General features: G+C 35.7%; 1 long non-coding RNA gene across 1 annotated transcript; it reads left to right on the top strand.

The window, feature by feature from the left end:
• The first annotated feature begins 4,962 nt into the window (after nt 1-4,962).
• On the top strand, nt 4,963-7,352 carry LOC128290502 (uncharacterized). Its single transcript, XR_008280362.1, has 2 exons — nt 4,963-5,047; nt 6,998-7,352. It is a non-coding gene; the product is annotated as an uncharacterized LOC128290502 (long non-coding RNA).
• Nucleotides 7,353-12,739: the final 5,387 nt, after the last annotated feature.

Here is a 12,739-nt window from a genome sequence, read left to right as displayed (position 1 = left end):
CATCACTATGTTTTGCAAAAGAATGATAAGATACGTCAATAACGATCAACTGTTAATCCATTACTTCTAGGATGTCTGATCGCGTCAGCTGCCAACTGGTACAACCAGTTGAGCCGTGCCAAAATCAACTTATGGAAAGACCTGGCACAGGCTTTCATGAAACAATACAGCCATATGATCAACATGACGTCCGTCAGGATTACGCTGCAAAATATGGAAAAAAAGCAAAGTGAAAGCTTCAAGCAGTACGCCCAAAGATGGAGAGATATGGCAATGCATGTCTAACCATCTTTTTTGGAGAAAGAAACAACAATGCTTTTCATTAATACTCTAAAAGCCCCGTTCATTAACCATATGTTGGGAAGAGCTACCAAGAGCTTATCGATATAGTAATGTCGGACAAAATGATGGAAAACGCAATGAGAAGTGGAAGGACAGATGCGGGGGAAAACACCAAAAAATTAGCCCCAATGAAGAAGGAACATGAATTGAATAATGTGAGCTTATATAATAAAGGGTATTCCAAACCGGTCATTATAGGCCAGCCAAGAGCCATAACTACTAGCCATCAGGGCTCTCCAAGGCAAGAATTTAACTCAAGGCCAAACACAGAAATACTCCAGTTCATACCTATCCCAATGACATATAGGGAGCTGTATCAAAGTTTCTTCGATGCACATGTGATTTCCCCATTCTACTTGAAACCCATGCAACCTTCATTCCTAAAATGGTATGATGCGAACACTCAATACGAGTACCATGCGGGAATAACGAGACACTCAATTGAGAACTACACCACATTTAAAAAGTTGATTGAAAGGTTCATTAAGATGGGAATTGTAAAGTTCGACAACCCATCAAGACCTAATGTGGCAGGAAATCCATTACCTAATCATTCAGGGGTAAACGGGATATTTGAGAATGGAAGTAAGAAAACCAAAATTAATGTGGCGGAAATAAGAACCCCACTAAGATGGGTTTAAAAAAAAATAGTAGAAGGAGGATTAATCATGCAAGGTTTAGAGGAGAGACCTAGATGAGCGAGAAATTACTGTGAGTTCCACATTGAAGATGGTTATGAAATCCAAGTGTGAGTTGAGTTCAAGGCCCTAGTACGAAATTTGATGGATAACAAAGAAATTGAATTTTATGAAGATGTTAAGGGTTTAGAATAAGGAGATGTCTGCGCCTCAGTTGAAGGGTCAATAGAGAAGGTCTACAAGGTCAATCACCCGTGGTGATTATTTCACGGAAAAGAAATAATGAAACAGGAATATAGGTTGCGCTGAGAGTCATAATTCAGAAACCCCTGGCTTTTTTCTTATAAGGATAGTAAAAGGGTTCCGTGGAATTAAGATTGCAACGTGATGATCTTAGGAGATGCGAACTTGGTTGGCATTACATAAGAGAGCCAAAAAATTAGTTTTTACACGCGTAGTGGGAGGCTTTATGACCATGCGGGTACAAGAACCGAGCCCGTTAAAGGAAAAACCCAGCAATTGAGCATAAGAAGGAAAAGACGGCTAGACTTGAATCACTAGTTAACAAGCTAGTAACTGAGAACGAGGCTAGGGAATTATTGAAATTTTTAAAGCATAGCGAGTATAGTGTTGTAAAATAGCTACACAAACAACCAGCTTGCATATCAGTACTAGCCTTGCTCTTGAGCTCAGAGACTCATCGTAGTATATTGATGAAGGTGCTGAATGAAACTTATGTCGCCGATAATATCTCTATGAATAAACTAGATCGTCTGGTTAATAACATAAGCGCCGATAATTTCATCTTTTTTAATGATGATGAAATACCACCAGGAGGCATGAGATCTACAAAGGCTCTACACATTACCACACGCTGCAAAGGATATACATTGTTAGGGGTGTTAATTTATAATGGATCTACACTGAATGTCTTCCCCCTATCCACACTGAATAGGTTGCCTGTGGATAGCTCTCATATGAAGACGTGCCAAAACATAGTGAGAGCATTCAATGGTACCGAAATGAGAGTGATGGAAAGAATTAAGATGCCCGTTTTAATTGGTCTAAACACGTATGAGGTAGATTTCTTGGTGATGGACACCAAGCCTTCTTCTAATTGCTTGTTAGGGAGGTTTTGGATTCATTCAGCAGGGACCGTGCCATCTTCACTACACCAAAAGCTAAAGTTGGTGACAAAGGGTCGGCTGGTGACGATAAATGCGAAAGAAGATATTATTACTTCCGTAACTAGTGACGCACCATACATAGGAGCAGATGATGAAGTAATAGAATGTTTATTTCGATCGCTTGAATTTGTGAATGTAACCTTCATTGTTAAAGGGAACAAAATCCTAATATCCAAAACTACGAGGATGGACCTGCAACTGACAGTGAGGAAGAGAGCCTTACCCGAGAAAAGACTCAAAAAATACTTACAAGAAAGGGTCGAGGTACCAATTCTAACAGACAAACAAGATCAATTTGGCTTAGGATACAAGCCAGATGCAAGGCAAAAAAAGAAAGAGCTGGAGAAGAAGTAAGAAAGGAGAATAGCGTGACTAAATGAGGGAGAGGTCAAATGGGAACCGATGACTTTTCCCCATATATCTATAACTTTCTTGTCAAGAGGAACTATTCACCCTGAACGAAAGATGTCAAGAAAAGAAACTGCAGAAGAAATGTTAGGAAATCTAAACATCAACACTATATTCGAAGAAGGAATTTAGGGAGAAAATTTATCAAGCATCAGCCCCTATATACTTGGAAGTGTTCTGAATAATTAGATTGCGGAAAAGATTCGTGTAGTTTTTAGAGCTAATTCAGAGTAATACTCAAAACACGCTTATTGCTTTAAGCCTACGAGCAATAAGAATCCTTTTGTGAAATAGGCTTATGTCCAACATCTTTATTTCAAAAAAATGCATCTTTAGGTATCATCTCGAGCAAATATTATTCTATTCTTTCCATTTCATTCATAATCATACGATACAGATAATTATTCTTAGATTCTTTTGTACTTTGGATCTTTCCTTCATCCCTATAATAGGTCTCCAGATATTAATGATATGAGTTATGCTGTTACTGACTCAGAGTCTCCTTTTGAGCAAGATATGTGTGTGGAGGATTCTCAAGATTTTGAGGATGATTGAGACTATAATCTATCTCCTGATTTATTGAGGATGGTAGAACAAGATGAGAAACAAATCTTACCTTGCAAAGAGTTAGTAGAAATTGTGAGCTTAGGAGAGGAAAAAGAGGTGAAGATTGGAGCTTGCATTGCTGCAGAGATAAAACGAGACCTCATTGAGTTACTTCAAGCATTCAAAAATGTCTTCGCATGGTTATATCAAGACATGCCCAGGTTAAGTACTGATCTCCTGGTACACCAGCTCCCCATAAAGGAATAGTGTAAGCCAGTTCAACAGAAGCTCCGAATGATGAGTCCCGATGTTTTGCTGAAAATAAAAACGGAGGTTAAGAAACAATTCGATGCTGGTTTCTTACAAGTGGTTAAATACTCAGATTGGGTAGCCAATATTATCCCCGTCCCTAAAAAATATGAAAAAGTACGAATGTGCATAAACTACAGGGATTTGAACAAAGCCAGCCCGAAAGACAATTTTTCATTGCCTCATATCGACACCCTAGTGAACAACACGGCAGGTTACTTACTATATGGGGAAATTTGGCTACAAGGTGATGCCATTTGGACTGCAAATGTGGGAGCAACGTATCAAAGAGCCATTGCAACCTTGTTTCATGATATGATGCACAAAGAAGTTGAAGTTTATGTCGACGATATAATTGTAAAATCCAGAATGAAAAAGGAACATGTGCAAGTCTTAAGGAAATTGTTCTTAAGGTTGAGAAAATTCCAACTAAAGCTCAATCCAGCAAAATGTACCTTTGAGGCTAGGTCGAGAAAATTTCTAGGATTTGTGGTCAGTAAAAAAGGGATTGAGATCGACCCAGATAAATTCAAGGCTATACAGGAATTGCCTCTGCTGCGTACTAAAAAAGAAGTTTGAGGTTTCTTAGGGAGGCTAAATTACATTGCTCGGTTCATTTCACAATTAACCGAGAAATTCAACCCCATATTTTGTCTCCTCAAGAAACACATTTTAGGTATATGGGATGAGGAGTGTCAGAAAACTTTTGACAAGGTTAAACATTACTTGTCTAACACCCCAGTGTTGAGGCCTCCTAACCCAGATAAGCCGCTGATACTGTACTTGGCAGTATTCGAGAATTCCGTGGGATGTGTGCTTGGTCAACATGATGAGTCAGGAAGAAAAGAAAGAGTAATATACTATCTCAGTAAGAAATTCACTGAATGTGAGACAAGATATTCGCCAATCAAGAAATTATGTTGCACCTTGATTTGGACAACCCAAAGACTAAGACAGTACATGTTGTACCACACAACTTGGCTTATCTAAAAATTGGTCCCTCTAAAGTACATGATGGAGTTGACTGCTTTGAATGGAAGAATGGCCTGGTGGAAAATTCTTCTTTCCGAATTTGATATAGTCTATGTGAATCAAAAGGCTATAAAATGGAGCGTAATAGTAGATTTTCTGGCCAGTAGTGTAATAGCCCGATTTTGGGTCTAGTAGGAACAGTGGTTTCGGGACCACAAACCCGACGAGAAAAAAAATTATTTTTATTATATTTTTATAGCCTATAAATTTATGAAAATATTTCGTAAAAATTTCATTCGAAAATTTTGACGTTTGAGCACTCAATTTAGTCAAAAGGACTAAATTGTAAAAAGTGCAAAAGTTGAGTTCTTTATATATGAGGTGCCTAATTGTTATGAGTTTTAAATTGAAAGTCCTTATGTGACAATTATTCCTTTAATAAGTTAGTGAATGGATATTTGTTTGGTATTTTTGAAATTTGGTTGAAATAAAAGGGTAATTTTGTAAATTAATTAAAATAATCTAATAAGACAAAATGATAAAAGCTATCATTTTTTTCCATTCTTTCTTCTTCAACCGTGGAAAGAACTGAAAATGGCAGCCATGGATGAGCTCCATTCAGCCAAGCTTCTATGGCTTATATAGGTACGGTTTTTGTCCGCTTTTAATGATTTTCGTATTTTGAGATCCCGAAGCTTAAATTTTCTATTTCTACCAATTGATTGAAGAGAAATTAGAGTTTAAAATTTACCCATTCATGATATGGTTGTGTTTTGATGATTTATAGTGGATAATGAATGTTTGATGTGTTAAATATGAGTTTTATTCAATGAATTTCGGTAAAAATGTCAAAAGGGTTAAATTGTGAAAGTTACAAATTGGTCATAAGTGTGTGAATTAGTGAGAATTTGGAGTTTCCATAGAAGAGAAAATGTTCAGCATGTCTTAAACCTTATAGAAATTGAATAAAAATTAATTTACGAGCATTGGGGCAAAAGTGCAAATATGTAAAAGTTTAGGGTCAAAATGAAAATTTGTAAAATATGATTTTAGACCCATATGAATATTGTGACTGATTGGTAGGCTAAATGTGATGTTATAGATGATGAAAATTGAGACTTGGACCTAGAACGGAAAGAAATCGATTTATGGACTAGTATGTCCTTTTCACATTTGTGGTATCGAGGTAAGTTCATGTGTAAATAACGTAGCATAATTATTATTTTTAAATTATTGATGTTAAATATAGGATATGCTGATTCTTATCATGAAATATATGATTTGTGGTTATTTTGAATAAAATGCAAATTAAGTGTATTATTTGTTAAATATAAAGTGCTACCGAGTATTGGTTTCGTATTTTACGAAGATGGCAAGGAGATGTGTTCGAGGAAAATCCCGTTTGAACCTTAGGAATAGATTAGGATACAAGTGACATGTCACTAGAATGGTTGAGCATCCGAACTCGTTGAGTTGAGTCCGAGTTCACTTATGGATGTGGAATGTCCGAACTCGTTGAGTTGAGTCCGAGTTCACTTATGGATGTGGAATGTCCGAACTCGTTGAGTTGAGTCCGAGTTCGTGAGATGTAACTAGGCATCCGAACTCGTTGAGTTGAGTCCGAGTTCACTTATGGATGCGAACGCCCGAGCTCGTTGAGTTGAGTCCGAGTTCACTTATGGGCGGGTTACATGGTAGCTTGGCTACAAATATGGCACTTATGTGCAAATTATCCATGTATCCGAGTTATATTACGATGTGTTCAACGGGTAAAAAATTTCTAGTGGAATGGAAGAACACTTAAGATGTAGGTGACGTATTGGTAAGTATTGTGAAATGGACATTTTGGACAGGTATGTACTTAACCCTCGGGTTGAAAATAGATACAACAACGATAAGGTGGTAAGATCATGAATGAGTAATTTAGCCTTGACAGATTTGAGTTACTGCAGTAGGGTAACTTTGAAAATACACTAAAAATAGTGGAAAATGAGTTAGAGGCAGAATAAAATATGAAATTAAAGCTTAATGAGTCTATTTTCACATGAAAGAAACACAGGAAGAAAAAGAATTCCATATTGTTTGATATTTGAATTCTTGTGAAACAGGGTCTGAATGAATTTGAGATCCCCTGTTCTAACTTTAGAAATTCACCAAAAATTGTACAAAAATTATTAAGAGTTATACCTTACATGAATGGATTCCTTATTGAGTCTATTTTTATGTTAAATAAACAGCATGGTCGTAGGAATTTTGTACAGGGAGAAATTTGGTTTGTAGTGCACAGGGGTCAGAGTGGTCATACCCTGAAACAGGGGATACTTTAACTAATAAACTGTACTATTTGGCTTAACCAAAAATTATGGAAATTTTATGAAAGAAAGGAAAATAAGTCTAGTTTCAGGGAAAATTAATGGAACTTAATTCGGAGTTTCGTAGCTCCAGATATAAATAATTTAGTGACCGTTGCTCAGAAAGACAGCTTGTAGTGAACTTGAAAATATGTTGTAAACATTGATAAAACAAGTTAATGAGTTGCTTATTGTTTTCATATGAACTTACTAAAGCTTACCCCTTCTTTCCCATGTTTTCTAGAGTTCCAGGTTAGCTCGGGTTGGAAGCCGTCAGAGATATTATCACCCTATCGAGTTAACGTTATCGGAGTAAGTAAACTCAAGTGATTCGAGTCTATGGCATGTATAGGGTTTTAATGTGAGTATGTAATATTATGATTTAGCCAAAGGCATTAGCTTGTTATTAAGGTAGTATTAGTCATGTAAATTGGCCTATGTCGGCTAATGACGTTATGGGCCCATATGATTATTCTTATGCATTTATGTTATTATTTCTTGTGATGTGGCTTACAACATGTATGCCTAGAGATTGAATTGAGATTCATTGATGAGCTAGTAACTAATGCAGGATTAAGTGATTGGTAAATAGTTAATAATGCTTCATGAATGGTTTGTGATGCAATGATAGTTATGTCTAGTATGTGGTAATGATATGGGCAAATTCTATAATATTTATTACATAAGAAAATAACTTGAGCATATCATGTTTGTAGATGTTTAAGAGCTCATTTATGCCACGTTGTATGTTATTGGATAAGTATGTATCTATGCATGTGGTGTGAGAGTGACAAAAGGCTTGATAATTAGACTATTTCGCCACACGGCCGAGCACATGGGCGTGTGAAGCCTTAACGCAAGAGATTTTTCTAAGTTTTTCATGAGTTCTCGGTTGGGTCCCGAACCGCCCCGAATGCATGTATTGGGCCTCGTAAGCTCGCATAAGGGACAAATTGCATGTGAAAAGAAAAATTTTTAATTATTTGAGATTTCATGGCCCTGTTTAGTATGGAAGTGTTAGTAAAAGTCAGGTAGCACCTCGAACCCCGTCCCGGCGTCGGATGCGGGCGAGGGGTGTTACAAGTAGAGCTTTAGAAGACTACGAGCCTTTGAACTTTGATTTCTTGAATGGATATCTAATGCATGTTGCAACCACTAAAGAAGACCCTCAAAAAGGTCATCCTTGAAAGCTAAACTTCGACGGAGCCTCAAACGCTGTAGGTAACGGAATCGGGACAGTAAACGGAGATCATTATCCCTTTACTAGTAAATTGGATTTTGATTGCACGAACAATGTGGCAGAATATGAAGCATGCATCGTGGGTATCCGTGCAACCATAGAACATAAGATCAAACTAGTAAAAGTATATGGGGATTCTGCATTAGTGATTTATCAACTCAAAAGTGAATGGGCGACGAGAGATCCCAAATTGATCAATTATCGAAGGCTGGTTCTTGATTTAATTGATGAGTTTGATGACATCACCTTCTGCTACCTTCCGCGAGATGAAAACCAGATAGTTGATGCCTTGGCTACTTTAGCTTACATGATCAAAGTGAACAAAAAAGAGGATGTAAAACCTATCTAAATGAGTATTTATAAAACTCTGGCTCATTGTTACAACATTGAGGAGGAAGAAAAGGATGATCACCCTTGGTACCACGATATGCTGCGATATGTGAAAAATCGTGAGTACCCTGACCAAGCAACTGAGAATGATAAAAGGATATTGAGAAGATTGGCCAGTGACTATGTCTTAAATGGAGAGATCCTACACAAAAAAAGAAAGGATCAGGTGCTACTAAGATGTATGGGCACTGTTAAGGCTAAGAAAATCTTGGAAGAAGTCCATAAGGGTGTTTGTGAAACACATACTAATGGTTTTACAGTGGCCAAGAAAATCATGAGATTCGGATATTATTGGTCCACTATGGAAGGAGAATGTATTAGTTATGCCAAGAGATGCCATAAATGCCAAATTTATGGAGACAAAATTCATGTGCCTCTTTCACCTCTTCATGTCATGACTTTTCCATGACCTTTCTCTATGTGGGGCATGGATGTCATTGGGCCGATATCACCAAAAGCTTCTAATGGGCATTGATTCATCTTAATGGTCATCGATTACTTCATCAAGTGGTAGAACCCACTTCATATGACAATGTCACAAAGTCGGCAGTTAGCAAATTCTTAAAAAATGAGATTATATGTTGGTATGAAATGCTAGAAAGGATTGTATATGACAATGCATTAAACTTGAACAATAGTATGATAGCGGAGGTCTGTAATCAATTAAAGATCAAACACCACAACTCATCACCATATCGCCCAAAAATGAATGGTGCGGTGGAGGCAGCCAATAAGAACATTAAGAAGATCGTGGGGAAAATGACTAAGAATTATAAAGATTGGCATAAGAAGTTACCATTTGCCCTCTATGCCTATCGAACGTCTGTCAGAACCTCTACTGGGGCAACACCTTTCTCTTTGGTTTATGGAATGGAAGCGGTTTTGCCTATTGAAGTCAAAATTCCTTCCCTCCGAGTTTTGTTAGAACTAAAGTTAGATGAAGCAGAATTGATCCAGTATCGATATGATCAGTTAAACTTGATCAAAGAAAAAAGCTTAAGGGCTATCTGTCATGGTCAAATGTACCAAAAAAAATGATGCGAGCTTATGACAAAAAGGTTTGCCCAAGAGAATTCCATGAGGGTGACTTAGTATTGAAAAAAATCCTTCCCATACAAAAGGACTTTAAAGGAAAGTGGATGCCAAACTGGGAAGGACCTTATGTAGTAAAGAAAGCCTTTTTTGGAGGAGCATTAATTTTGACCAAGATGGATGGCAAAAACTTGCCTAATCCTGTGAATTCGAATTTAGTCAAAAAATACTTCACCTAAAAAAAAGGAGAGGCCAAGGTGAAAACTCACAAGAACGTCTTGAGACCAAATGGGTTTTGAGTTGAAAAACCCAGAAAAAGGTAATTCAAATTTTGATCAAAGGTGGGCCATATGGAAGTCCTGTCTTATCCGAATTAACAAAAAGGAGGGATGCTACATCTTAGGGCATTGATCGCTTGATTTCGTGATAGGTTTTAAATATTTATAATTAATCATTCTTGAAACTAACTATTATTACGATGTAGGCAAGTGTACCTATCGAACAGTAGTATAGTTTTAGCAAGACCGGATGTCGAACCCAAAGAAACTAAAAGTACTAGTAATGACTGTCTTTTTATTATCTAGCCTAAGAATAAAGAGGGTTTGTTTTAACTAACTAATTATCTAAACTAAGAATTCACAGAGAATAGAATTGGGGAATTGCTTTTGGGAAAATCGATTGAATTAAGACAATACCTAAGGAAAAATTCACCTAGACTGTACTTATTATTCTGGCCCCGAATCGGACGATTTATTTATTTAACTTGTTCCATAGAGATCCCTAAGTTATGTTATTATCCTTATTCAAGACTAATAACGTCTAATCCCTAGATTGAATAATTGAGACCTTTTTCTAATTAACACCCTAGGGTTGCATTAACTCGATCTATGGATCCCCTTATTAGGTTTCACCCTAATCCGGCAAAATCTTGTCACCCTATGTCTAGGCGCGCAATCAACTCCGCTTAATTATGACAAATGTACTCTTAGACAAGGTCTATTCCTCATCTGAATAAGAGCTTATCTTGAATCAGTATCCTGGGATATCAAAACAAGAATTAATAACACATAATTAAGAACAAGTTAAATATTTATCATATAATTCAGAAAATAATAACAAGATTCGTCTTAGGTTTCATTCCCCTTAGGTATTTAGGGGATTTAGTTCATAACTAAATAAGAAAACATTTCAGAATAATAGAGAATTCAAAACATAAAGAAAACCCAAAACTTCTGAAGGGGAAATTGAAGAGAGATCTTCAGTCTTGATGATGAATCCGACTACTGAGATGGATCAATTGGCTTCCTCTTTCTTCCTTACTCCCTATTCTGTGTGTCCTCTTTCTTCCTCTTCTAGGGTGTAATTATAGGCTTTGGAATGCCTAAGAGCCTCAAAATTAGCCTTTTCCGAATTGGACTCAACTTGGGCTCGGTAGGGACACACCCGTGGCGATTACTTCAGGCCGTGCTCGAGCTTGCCAAATTGACACGGCCATGTGGTCTACTCGTGTGAGGAGGTCCAGGCCGTGTTGATTTCGTACTTTGGGTTATTTCGTACTTTGGCCCATTTTCTCCGTTTTTAGCCTGTTTCTCATTTCTTTCGCTCTCCTATGCTCTCCTAAGTATAAAACATGAAATTAAAGCATTAGGAGCATCGAATTCACCAATTCTAATGGGGAATCATCCATCAAATGCGTTAAACATGGGGTAAAAATATGTATAAATTACGGTTTATCAAGTATCAACAAAGTACTCTAGATCTCCTAAAGCAAAGCAAGTTCAAAATGGTCCTCGAGAAATTTGTGCGAAGAAGCTCATACTACGATATCTGGGCACCTGTTTTCATCTTATTTCTTTTGTATTTTAGCAAATTTGTTATGTTGATTAATCTATTTCGAGCTTTGCTCTCAATAAATTTCAACCTTGTCCATTGTTACAATTTTTTTCAAGCCTTTTTACATTGAAATAACGATTAATGGACTAATAACATTCAAGTAAAAGGAGTTTTGCATCTTCCTCTGAATGGTTTTCTAAATAGTATTGTCGAAACCATTTTTTTTGAAAAAGGGTCGACTTGGTTTTGAAAACGAAAACGAAAAAAAAAAGGAGTCGCCACTAATCTTTTTGTTTAGGTGTGATCGGATCACCTCATGATTTTTTTGTTTTAATAAAATATTTTGTTTTACTAAAACAACGATTTTGGTCTACGAAATTTGAGAAAATGGGCTCGGGAGTCGGTTACATACGAGGAAGGATTAGCACCCTCGTAACGCCCAAAATTAGTTCTTAATTGGTTAATTAATGTCTTAACGTCGGAAGTGAAAAACCCGAAAAGAATTAAAAATACGATCCTCTCTTTTTAATGTTGATTTTTATGAAGAATTTGCTTGAGTAAATCGAAACAGATGCTACAGACCTTCTTATCCCGAAATAATAAAATGCCACATCCAGTACGTTTGGACGCAACATTTTAAACCCTTGAGAATAAGCTTGCCTGTTGATTTTCAAGACTCATGCATTTTTATTTTAGAAGGTTATTCGGTAATTTGGATCAAACAAGAAAAATCAAAACCCAGTACGTTAGGGCACGATCTCTCAAATTTCTGAACACAGAATATTGCATTTATTAAAGAATCCATTTTTCTGAATTTTAGGGTGAAAATTAACGAAGTATTTAAAATGATATGTGGACAAAATATTAAGCTCATGAATAACAACAATATAAATGTGCTAATAAGCAACTCATAATATGAACAATGGCAATAATCACGTAATACATGTCATATCAATATTAATAATCAATGAAAATAGAATAAACAATAAAGTAACAAATGATAACAATGATGACGTCGATTATACTAATGATAAAATATGAAAATGAAATGACAATGCCAATTTTTAAATGTAATAAAGAAACAAATAAAATGAGGATACAAATAAGTGTAAGGAAAATAGTTTATAAAAAATATTGAAAATAAATAATCAACTCAAAAGGTAAACAAAATTAAAAGTATAATTTGTAGTAAAACATAGGTAAATAAATAAATATAGATAATAATGATGATAACAACAACAACAATAACAATAATAATAATAATAATAAATAATAATAATAATAATAATAATAATAATAATAATATTATTATTATTATTATTATTATTATAAGAAAAAACAACACATGTAGTAAAGAGAACGAAAATAATCTAATTTTTAAAATAAATAGATAGATGAATAAAATAATAATAATAGATAATAAAATGGTAATAATAAAATATAAATAAAATAAATAATGAAAGAAAGTAAAAATTGAAAAGAAATAAAAGA

Source organism: Gossypium arboreum, chromosome 3 (genome assembly GCF_025698485.1).
Source record: "Gossypium arboreum isolate Shixiya-1 chromosome 3, ASM2569848v2, whole genome shotgun sequence".
Lineage (NCBI taxonomy): Eukaryota > Viridiplantae > Streptophyta > Magnoliopsida > Malvales > Malvaceae > Gossypium > Gossypium arboreum.
This window is presented reverse-complemented; position numbering and strand designations above follow the sequence as displayed.